Below are 12,932 nucleotides of genomic sequence, written 5' to 3' on the forward strand. Positions count from 1 at the left end.
TTGTACTTATTTAAATTTCATCTCTGAGACTATAACGGGTTGTGGTGTGTGTTAGTGTGGGGTCACAGCATAAGGTTATTTATTAATTAAGTGAAGTGATATTGTGGAAAGAAAGACCGTGACGACCCGGATCCCCGACCCCGGATCTGGGGGTGTTACAGAAATGGTATCAGAGCTAAGCGTTATAAACCTCAGAGATGATGGGACGTTAAGATAATAAGTTAACTAAGATAATAAGAACTCTTGCCAAGTTCATAATCGGGCTACCTAACGTAGCACTGACAGTTAAAACCCTTATGGGAACCCTTATAAATATCGTGATAGGAGCGTAGTTCGTTATCGTATATGGTAGCGGGACTCCGAACCCTGAAGTTGAGGAACATCAACGCGATGATGTTTTATTAGTTATTGGAGATCAGATTGTGGATCCGATAGAGTGTCCTAATGCAGGACCAGATGATGTTGATATTAAGAATGTTGTCCTAGTAGGGATAGTTGTTGAGAAGGACCCTATGGAGGATCCTGATAGGATTGGATAAAGGACCACTGATGAATTGATGATCATGGTTTGGTCGACTACCAGAGGTAGGATTGGCCGGTCACTACCGGAGGTTCGTTCAAGTTGTAAAGATAGTAGCCCCTTTAACGCGGCTTACTCGTAAGACTGAGAAGTTCGAATGGACAGAGAAATGCGAGAAAAGCTTTCAAGAACTGAAGCAGAGGTTGGTGATGGCACCTATGCTGGCATTGCCGGATGGAAAAAGGAGATTTTATGATTTGTAAGTGACGCTTCGCATAAGGAATTAGGGTGCTTCTTAGCACAGCAAGATAATCGCGTCTGCGTCAAGACAATTAAGGTAATATGAAATTTGATATCACCGCCCATGAGCTTAGGCTCGTGGCAATAGTTTTACCCTAAAAGATTGGAGGCACTACTTGTATGGAGAGAAGTGCGAGAATTACCTAAGCCATAAGTGCTCTAGTACATTCTTACGTAGAAAGAGCTCAACATACGCCAGAGGAGGCGGTTAGAGCTAATCAAGAATTATGATTGGCAGATTCTTTATCATTCGGGGAAAGCCAATGTGGTGGCTGATGCCCTTAGTAAAAAGGAGAGACTCAAGATGATAATGTCTTTGGGAGAGTTTATAAGAGATTTTGGAAATAGTAGTGAAGGTAACCGGAGCCGGTACCGAAAAGCTGTTTGAGATTGCAATACAGCCCGAATTATTGGAAAAGATCATATTGTGCCAGAAAAAGTTATGAATAAAGGCAGAGAGCCAATAATTAGATAAAAGATTAATATCGAGAAAGATGATAAGGGAATAATGAGGTATTCCTATAGAATTTGGGTTCCGAAAGTTCAAGAGCGTAAGGATGAGAACTTAGATGAGAGCCATGGTTTGAGGAATAAGATTTAGAGCAAACCCTGAACGTGATAATCAGGGAGGTCGCCATCAAGATAGAAGGAACCCATGACATAATGGAGTGGAAAATGAGGATTTTAAATTAAAAGATGACCCCAATTATGGGGAGTAGGATGAAACATTTCATACTAAGGAAACAGAAAGTCGAGTAAGGAAAGGGGACCCGAGACGGTACTCCTATATGGCAATTCATGGACCTCTATAAAAAGAACTTAGACTATTATCCCCAACCACCACCCTGAGGAGACAGTGCGGTGAGAAATTCTTTCATGACCTTTAAGTCGCTAAGCTCTCAGAGTTCCAAGGAACAAGCTGACCCAGTCGAGGCAAGAGCCTGGCTAAAGGAAATAGATGAATCATTTGAGATTCTAAATGATTGACGAACCACAAAAGACTGTTTTGTCACTTACCCTCCTAAGAGAGAAACCACCCGCTGGTGAAAGGCCAAGGAAGGCACGGAGCAAGAGATTATAATAAACTGATTTAAGTTCAGTCAATTGTTTTCAGGAAAGTACTTCCCAAGGTTATGGAGATAGTGTAAAAGCTTAAGAGCCAGAACAAAGGCAGACGAGTATGATGAATTATGAATCTAAGTTGTAAAAGTTATCAAGATTCGTTCTGAAGACACGAATCCAGAATGACGGGATGTTTGAAATCAATGCTTATGTTGTGTTGGTTCATGAAATAACGATAAGAGAAAGGAATATAAAGGCAAGAGAGTTGAGGAATGATAAGGGAGTTGGGTATGAGGAAACCCTAAAGACTCGTAGAAATAGAAATAGAAAAGTATGTAATCGTCCGGATGAGAGTGATTCACCATGAGTTAAATTGATGGTTGAAGGTATAAGAGATACATATATTTTATCCCCTGTAAGTTGGGAAGATTCGAGGAAACCTTGAGATAATTCGAAGGATAAATAATGAGACGCGGATAGACTGAGGAGACAAGGAAGTAAGAAATTAGGAAAATTGGATGAAGGAAGTGACCTTCAAGAATGTGAAGTGTAAGACCGGTGGCTCGATACCCAGAAAGGGAGACGCCAGGTATGAGAGATATCCCAACATTGAGATGACTGTTGAGATAAACAGCAAAAGTAAATAAGGAATTATTAAAAAGAAGTTCACGTTGAACATGACCAATATCTTCCAGAACATCCATGTTATCATTACCAAATCAGGAAAGAAAAGCAGATGACCATTGTTATCTTTTGGAGGCCATATGGATTGACCTCAATTTGAATAAGGATGCTATTATGAAGTTAGGTATAGACTATCGAGGTGGGAATGATGAATAAGATAATCTATCAAGGATATATGACTTGATTTATCCATGGAAGGATGCAGGTACCTTTTAAAGGTGGAATTAAGGATAGAACATTGGTAACTTAAAATGAATCCTAGGGGAATGCATACAGGTTGGCATTTCACCCTTAATAGGGATAGTATGAGTTTTGACAGTATGAATTGGAAAATATTAAGGTAATGATGACCTTTAAGGATCAGTGGAGAAATTTTTCAGAAGTATATAGACAATGGTTCTAGTAATAGTGAATGGTATTTTGATATGCCCTGTATCTAGGGAATACAGGAGGAACGATTCAAGGATAACCTTAGAGGTTTTGCAATGAGAAAGGTAATATTCAAAATTCTCAAGAATGGAAATGTTGATAAAGGAAATATGACGTAATTATAATGATGCCAAGTGAGGCACGTGTTAAACCACGAGAAGGTATGGATCGAACCAATAATGGTCGAAATTGTTCAGGGCAATTAGGACTTAAGATAAAAGATGTTCTAATTATGATTGAGAATCAGTCATGACAGTGATTAACCTCTAAAGACTGAGGCAATAACTTATGGAAAAATGGTGATTTTTTTTTTTTACTCATCAGATTTTAAGGAAAACATCTTCACATAAGCTGTGATTGAAATAAGGTGGAAAAATTTATTTGGAGGTGGTTAAAATGACATTGACTGTAAGGAAATTTTACTATCAGGAAAGGCCAAAGAGGTGGCCGACACTTTAAAGGTAAGAGGATAATTATAGGCGCTTGTGCCAAAGGAATACAATGATGATGGTTAAAGCTATGCAGATTGTATTATGGTTTGGAAGATTGACATTCCTTCTGATGACTGTGCAATACCCAACCGTAATAGTAGTTGGCAAAGGTTTAATTCGTGTAATCGCCATGAACGGGCTATCTATCTTAGGAGGTACTATCTTGAGAATAAGCCAGGACCATGTTTCCAAAAAGGACTAGACGAACCTTTGAGTTAAGTCTTCTATCTAAGGCATATGATTAAAAATGGTATTAACCTGCTATCATTGCTTTGATTGAAACTCTTCTGCAATTTTATCTGCTTCATGTCATGAAAGTACGTCAGAGTTTGGAGTGTTCTTCATGAATTGTGATTGGTGGTTATGTTAACTCCTTAGAAGGATTTGATACGACATGTATAGACTCCGTATGGTTAGATATTAAGATTTTATGGAAAAATGAATGACGACAGTAGGTCAGTGGTGGACCATAGTAAGGCAGCAATGATTGTGCGAGTATTGAGCTGATTATAACCGTGAGAGTTCTATTGGAATGGGTGTTGAGATTGAGTACCACTAATCGGGTCGTGGTAGTGTATAAGTTATCATTGATAGACTAATTAAGTAGAGTATCTACCTAGTGAATAATTATTCTTTCTTATCAATAGAGAGTCGTATTATTATACGAGGAAGGTTGCGGTGCAAGCATAGAATTCTAGTAACGATGAGGTATAGAATGAGATCCCAGATTCGATTTTCGATGTCGAGGGAGTTTCAAAGGTGATTATGTATAAGCTCGAGGAAGAGCATGGGTCCATAGAATGATGGACGGGATAGCAAAAATATTTAGGCACGTGAAATGCGATGCTATAATACTTGATGTTGATATAAATACGTATATGTTTTGTTCTCCTATGACAAACCTCTATAGTTCAGAGGTAGGTTCCAAGCCAGATATTTTGTGGCAGTTTATTTTTTTTCATATATACAATTCTCTTCAGTTCGTTCTTTTCTCTTCTTTTCATTTCATGTAAGCTGAGAAGAACAACCCTTCCAGAAGGGGAGGTATTGCCGAATGACTATCTATCTTTGTGATAGAAGCCTAGTAGGATACCACATGTTGTTTAATTGCTTGTCAAGTACTAAAGGTTGGCCACCTTCTGTACTAACTATGCGATATAACAAGTGTTCATGATCATAGTGATCTCTCAACAAATTCCTTTACTTCTATATGATTAATCAAACTTTGGAAAATAGAAATAACTGAAAAAGGAGTAATAAAGTGGTGGTAGTATGCGGAATGGAAACACATTCGTGATACTAAGGTTGACGTGGTTATTAAAAGGTTATAGAACGCTAATGAGCAAAAGTATAACCCGTATAATATTAGGAACGGAAGGTAGTAGCGATTACGAACTGGAAAAGAATGGGTATTGAGAAGCAAAAGTTCTAATGATAAAAGCTATAATGAGAGTCTGTGCAATAGACTTGAAAGAATTTGGAATGATCACTTAATTCGGATTGAGTTATCTTACGACAATAGATCATATGTCATTATCGAGATGTCGCCTTATGAGATCCTTGAGGGAAGATAATGTCGATCTCCCTTATGTTAGGATGAAGTTGTAGAGTGCAAGATGCTCGGACCCGCAGTAGTCCAAAGGACCAAGGATATGATAGATCTAATCAGAGGACGGCTGGTAGTAGCCCAAGATGGACATGATAAGTATATTGATTTGACACGAAAGGATAAAGAGTATGAAATAGGGGACCTAGTAATGTTATAGGTATCCCTTGGAAAGGATTGATGAGGTTCGGAAAGAAAGGAAAGCTAAGTCTACAATTTGTTGGACCCTTGGATATATTAAGACGTTTGGGAAGTTAGCATATGAGCTAGCCCTAACCCCGAACATGTAGCAGGTCGTAACGTATTTCACGTATCAATGTTAAGGAAGTGTAATTCAGATGCCAGATAAATAGAGGCATATGAGCACATAGATATGCAACCCGACGTAACCTATATGGAGCAACCAGGAAGGGTTATAGAGTGAAAAGGAACAAGTGCTTAGGAGAAGGATTATCAAACTAGGCAGAGTTTGGTGGTAGAACCACAATGTAGAAAATTGACTCGAGAGTTAGAAAGTGTAATGCTAAGAAAGTATCCCCATTTGTTTTCTATCTGATTCCGGGACGGAATCCTTTTAAGGAGGGGAGACTGTAATAACCCCAATTTTTGAGAAATTTTGAAACCCTTATGAATAGTGTTTTTGCTGAACGAGAAAACTTTTCATGCCACGCTATGTAGGGGTTCTGTTATTGATCTTATGGGATATTATTAGTACTCTATGTGGTATATAAGTGTATGTAAAGATCGTCAGAATCCAATTCCAAACACTTTGATTTTTCCCGGAAATCCACAAGATACGGAGAGAATTGAGTATAAGGTAACAGGATAAAAAGGATTTAAATTAAAGGATTATAGGAGGGGATCATAGAAGGAATACAATATATTGAGAAAGGTTAAGGGAACCTAAGTAATAAGATCCCGGGTATGATCCCTCAAACGATAAACGAAAACGAAAGTTAAGCGAACCGTATAACAGATCAGCGGTCATTAGGCAAACGATTAGGAAGTTAATCAAAGGGATTAGTGGGAATGATGTCATCCAACCAATAGAAAGAGGACAAGGAAGGGAGGATGACATCATGAGGATGACATAGGTATGACAAGAAAGGAAGGAGATGTGGTGACTTTTTAACCACACAAAACCAAGGGCAACTAGGTAATTCACTAAAGCAAACAACAAAAATCAACCAACCAAAAGCAAATCAAGCCAAAACACAAAAATCTCTCTTCTTCTTCTTCATGCTCTCGGGTTTTTTCTTAAGAAATGGGAAGTCCAAGCTCCTCCACTTACTATTTAGCAAGGTAATTATCTAAGCTTCCCCATGGATAGTTACATACTTCCTATAAGTTTAAGCTTCTAATTCCAAGCCAATCTTTTTCTATAAATCATGAAAGAAGATGGTGAATAGTGTTTTCAAGAACTAAAATTTGTGTTCTTGAAGTTTTGTTTAGATTAAGCTTGGATAAGGGCTTTAAAGGTGATTCCAAGCCATTCTCTTGATTCTCCACTCTCCAAGGAAGGTATAAACTACAAACCCTAGCTTTAGTTTTGAGTAATTAGGATTGAATGTGTTTGATATAGCATATGTGAAGCATGATGCTTGATTGTTTGAGGTTTGGTTGAGTTTGTAGAGATTAGTTGGTTTTATTGCATTGTTGGAGTTGTAAATCTTGGTAATTAGTTAAAGAACCTAAGTAAAGCCTTTAGTTCATGTGAGGAATAAGTATAAATGGTTAATGTGGATTTGTTGGGGCTGTTATAATGTGGTTTGGAGGGATATTGGTTGTATGATTGATTTGGGGTTGATTTGTGGTTGGTATTGAATGGTTTAAAGTTTGGGAAATCGCGTAAACATAGCCGTCGTAACGTCCGATTTCCTGTAGACTGTTTTTGTGCATAACATTAGGACCCGAGAACCCCCTGCTAGATTATAACCACTGCCATGTTTAGATAGCTCATGTTACGAGCTTCGTTTTGATATGTAGTTCGTTCGATTCCGATGCACGGTTTAGGAGAAACGACCGTTTCAAGTAACGGCGTTTCACGAACGAAACTTTTCCCCTCGCCTTACTTTGAAACATAGATTAAAGACCAAAAAGGGTTAATTAATGTATGAAACATTTATGGTAAGTGTGTTAGGCAGTTGGTAAGACACTCGCGAAGGAATCGCTTTAAAAACTTGTAAAGGTTAAATTATTAAAAATGGTGGAGCCGAGGGTACCCGAGTGGCTTAAGCGAATCAGTGAGCGCAAAACAAGCGTTAGAGTCTAAGTTAGTTAAAGTATAGATTTACAAGTGACTTTGGTTTAATTCCAACTTACTTGTTGTTTATAGGTTACCAGACTCGTCCCGAGCCATTCGTAACCCCAGTCGCTCAGGCAAGTTTTCTACCCGTTATACTATTGTTGTGATGTAAATATATGTATATGTATTATCTTGTGATATTGCATGATTGTTATTAGCAAACTTTGCGATATATTGGAGCATGCTAATGTGGTATATATGCATGTCTGTTTCGTAATCTGGTTATCTATCTGTTGATTTCAATGCTTATAGTTGCATAATACCTATGCTAGAAATAAGCAAGTAGTTGCGTATACCCTTAGTATAGGGGATAAAAGGTGAACATATTTCTAAACCGGGAGTCGATGTTCCCGAGTATATATATATATATATATATATATATATATATATATATATTTATATATATATATATATGGATATAGTTTTTAAAACTATTAATCGAATAAGGTTTATTCGATAACTTTAACTTTATTTTATTATTGAATATTATTTGAATATTCATTTGAGGATGTATGACTCCTTTATTTTATTTAATGAATATTATTTATAATATTCATTCGAGGTATTATGACTCAGCTTATTTTATTTATTGAATATTATTTGAATATTCATTTGAGGATCTATGACTCCGATTATTTGCTGAGATATATTCTTTATTTTATTAAAGAATAAGGTGTCGATAATCAAACTTATTTTTGATTATTCAAATAAAGATATTACTTTCGTATAAGTATATCCTTGATTATTTGCTATTCATTTCAAGTATAAGTTTTAATACTTCTACTTCAATTATTTTATAAAGATTATTTTTTTATGGGAATATTATTTAAATAATAATATTCAGACATTTTCTAAATATTCTGGGGACTGATTTACTTCATTAAATCAGTTTTACTCCAAACACTCTTTAAAGTGTTTTCGAGTCTTTAAAATGATTTTCAAAAGTTAGAGCGGATCCCAAAACTATTTTTATATTTAAGATCTTCCTTTTAAAAAGGGGATTTAAATACTCGCTCAAAACCTGGGGGATCCGGCTCGGTGGTGTGTTTTATATTCGCAACAAGGTTGCTGTCTTGGTAAAAGAGTTTTTGATTACTTACCCAATATTCGGGAAGTAAAATTCTTGGAACAAGTTAATCCATTAACAGGCATCGCCTGGGAAATATCGGTGAGTTTTCCTTTCCAACTAGGTACGACTTCTTGGTGGAGCCGTATCAACAAGTTTCTACTTGGGGAAAGGGGGAAACGAGCTTTACGTTTCAGAGTCATGGATTTCATCTGAACTAGGAGTGGCATAAGTGGTCGAGTAGCGCCGGCCCAGCCTTATTATATTGGCCCAAATGGCCTGGAAGTTCCGCTAAGGCGGTCCATTCCTTAGGAGTTCAGTGTTCGGTTGACAAGTAAATCCGACAGGTTCTCCTCTACATGTAGAAAATGGTGGGGTTGTACTACTACGACTGATCATCGTAAGTGGTCTTCCTGGCGCGGCAAACTCCCGTAATGAGTTCATCATCCAATTGGATAATTTCTGCAACACTACCTAGAGCACTTCGATAGAAAGGCTACGGTTGGGCGATTGTTGAGTGTTGGCAGGGTCAAGTTTTCAAAATGATGTTTACATCAAATGAAGTATCTCATAACTTCATTTTATTTTGATGATATTTTAAAGGTTGAATCTATTCAAGTATTACCTTGTAGTCTCATCTATGTGATGAACTTTTGAACTAATTATAACTTGAACGGTGGTAGTTCAAGTAGTATTTGGAAAAGATATAAGTATATTGGAGTATCTGATAACTTCATCTTTTAAACTTATATCTAGTAAATGATTATCTTATGCATGATAAAGATTTTCAGAATAATGTTGAGACAAGGTTAGATATATGAGATCACCTTGCAACGATATTTTTATACAGTTATACACTGGAACTCTGTGTGTATTATGCATGGAAGAGGACTTCCAATATTTTGAAAAGTATATATGAATATATATATATATACACTGAATATTTTGTGACTTCATCGCATTAAGATATCAACTTGGTTCATTTCTTTTGACCAAGACTTTCATGAGTACTATGAGAAGACTCATATATTGTTAATCATTATACATATTATTTTGGTGGGCTTGCTGCTCACCCTTGCTTTATTTCTTCATCACACAACAACAGTTAGGAAAGATGGCCAGACTCCAGCAGACCCAGCGCAAGCGCGCGGGAAGCGTCCTGCGTCTTCCCGTTGATGTTGTAGCTGCTATAGCTGCAGAGGTAGATCTATTGTAGATCAGATCATCTACTTTCGAGAATCAATTATGTATAATTATAACTTGTGGTAGATAATGGCAATTAACTGTAAATTTATTAAGTAATCATTTTGGGTTGTAATAACTTTTAAATTGTGGATTCAAAGACTTGTACTTATTTAAATTTCATCTCTGAGACTATAACGGGTTGTGGTGTGTGTTAGTGTGGGGTCACAGCATAAGGTTATTTATTAATTAAGTGAAGTGATATTGTGGAAAGAAAGACCGTGACGACCCGGATCCCCGACCCCGGATCTGGGGGTGTTACAGGAGTGGCGTACATCTGTCCTAACACTAAAAGGTGCAAACACTTCTAGATTCCCAAGCACTGTGTCATGGGGAATAAAACAGTTTTGATGATCTTGCAAACTGATTTGAAAACAAAGAAAATCAAGACATTTGAAGGTATGGGGATGTTGAAGATTATTGCTAAGTACTTGAAGAATGCTGAAGCCATGCTACCTAGAACTCAGATGAATACAAAAGATTATTTGGATGATGATGAGCAGACGAAAGATGAGCAAAAATCTTTCTGGTTCAAATCTAAGTCATTCTAGCAAAGAAGGAAGTAGTAGTAAGGTGGATGATAAAATGAAGAGTAAGGAAGAGAAAAAAGGGAAAGATGAAGGTAAGAAAAAAAAGAAAGATGGAGAGGATAGAAAGAATATATAGAAAGCACTAGAAATCCAAATATCAAAAATTCTACAAACCCAAAAACAATCTCAAACTATCCAAACCCTTAAGCCCAACTACCTATTCAATCCAACTGAAAACTCTCCACTTAAACTCCCTATCACCGCTAGCCAAACCTCACTAAAGAAAATATATAAACCACCTTCATTCAAACCTCCAACTAGAACTCACTTCAAGACCGCTGGAAAAAAGCAAAGAAAAATTCAAACTAAAGATGGTGCACTTTCGAATTATTTCAATCAAGATGACTTTCTACCAAATTCTGAGAGTATGGTAGATGATGATCACAAACAACTAGCTGAGGAGAGAGTCATAGTCTGTATTGCTATTTTAGAATAAGTCAGAATCTACTATAAAGATGACACCTTCAATTTTCTGAATAGAGAGGTTTTTGAGACATTTTCAACTGCAGAATTGGAGAGAGTAATAAGTTTGATGAATACAAGGGACTCATTTACAAGAATGAGGAAAGTTGCATTGGCTGAGATGTTGAGGGAGAGAAATATAAGGCATGCAAGGGAAAAGGCTGAAAGGGAGGAAAGTGAAAGAAAATATGTTAAGGATATTGAAATGTTTGAGCCAAGGTCTAATGAATTAAAGGCAAAAGGATTGAGTATGGTGTCTGTAAATGGCGTATTTATGAATATAAAGACTCGTAGATTATCAAGGTATAAGATCAACATGATTGACAGATACTCATTGGAAGAATGGCTCAAACTGGTGGAAGTTCTAAGAGGAACTGAGATAATTGAAGAACTTGAAATCTTAGTCAAACTCAAGGATCTAATCAGAAAAGAACCTGGTTATGAGAAGTTCAGATAGTCATGCAAACTCAATTCCAAATTTAACTGCAAGAATATATGAAAATTATACTTTATAAATTTGTCTATTTTATTTTTATTTGATTTTAGCTTGGGGTTAGTCTTGTTATCAGGAATGAATTTGTGAAGAGTAATCTTCTCACAAATTGGGGGAGATTGTTGTGTAAGACATGCATGTACAAAAAGACTGTCACATTAACAACTGTAACACCCCCAAACCCGAGGTCAGGGATCTGAGTCGTTACGCTACCGTCCAAACATATATTACATGCATTAACTCAATAATCCAATAATACAACACCAAATGACCCTAGTCTCTTACACACACAAGTTAGAGCCTATAAAATGATTCTAAAAAGTAACATTAGATATTACAAACCAAATGTACAATCCAAGATCTCACACTATTAATTTCAACCTCTACCTGAAGTTATACTAACAGTTAATCTTAATTATACAAGGATACCGAATAAACAACTAGACTTGAATACCGGCTTCAATATTCCCGACTGAAACCTGTACAACTCTCTTCTGCATTAATCATTCTGAACTGGCTTTCTCAGGGTTGAATCTTCAACATCCATTCCTCGTAGTACGAAATAATTGACTATATTCTCCAGCAACTGAAAGGTTTAAAAAATAAAATAAGGGTGAGTACAATAATGCTCAGCAAGTATTCCTACCGTAGAATAAATATTTTCTCCACTTATAAGTTTGAAATTTAATAATCTTTATTGGTATAACAACCAAAATCTCTAAGACACAACATTGATTTCAGAATACCATAAGGTTCGAAATATTATACAAGGGATAATAACATTTCTCAGTTTTCGAGGATAACATACTGTTCAAAATACTGTATAAAAGGGAGCAAAAATCCCAAAATAATATATGTACATATATATATGCATAACAATATATATAGAATTTTTCATAATACCTATGAAACCTTTAGTATGCAAATATGAATAAAGTTTCGATATATTCTAAAAGATGAACTTACAAGGTACTTTAATATATATTCTTTTCATAATTGTCTGAAATACTCTGTTATTCACATTATAAACAGAGTTTCAAAATATAAAATATATAATATAACATTACAAGGTGATCTCATATATTTAACCTTACCTAAACGTTTTTCTGAAAATCTTTGTAGTATAAAGTGCGAATGAAATCTCAACATCTTTTATAAACCTCAAACCATTTTATAATTCTCCAATTGCCATTTAGTCTTTAATGTATCATTTACCAGCACTTAGCTGTAATATAATTTAATAACAATAATTACCCAATTCCCTCTTTCAACAATCAACATCAGTTTCAAGATGTTCCATTACCAAAAAATCTTAACCATCCAATATGTTATTAGATATAGGAAAATAATTTATTCTCTTTATTAACATCATTTCAGTGAAAATTAAATTTATAACATTTTAAATATTTCTTTACCGAGGGATTGAGACTTTTAACCAACTGGATATGATTAAACGATGATCATTCATTCAATCATGTCCTTCTTAGGGACCTTTTTACTACTAGTAGATGGAAAAGAACACTTTTCGAACTTGACCAAGGTAATAACACTTTTTGGACTTGACCTTATGATGGAAAAGAACGGTTTTCAAACATGATCACATCCTTTGGCAGCACATGGGCCAGAAATAAAATGGTTAGACCAACTAGACACGGCTACTTACGCAGAAGTACCTCCTTTCC

The sequence above is a fragment of the Apium graveolens genome, chromosome 9 (assembly GCF_009905375.1).
Source record: "Apium graveolens cultivar Ventura chromosome 9, ASM990537v1, whole genome shotgun sequence".
In the NCBI taxonomy this organism is placed as follows: Eukaryota; Viridiplantae; Streptophyta; class Magnoliopsida; order Apiales; family Apiaceae; genus Apium; species Apium graveolens.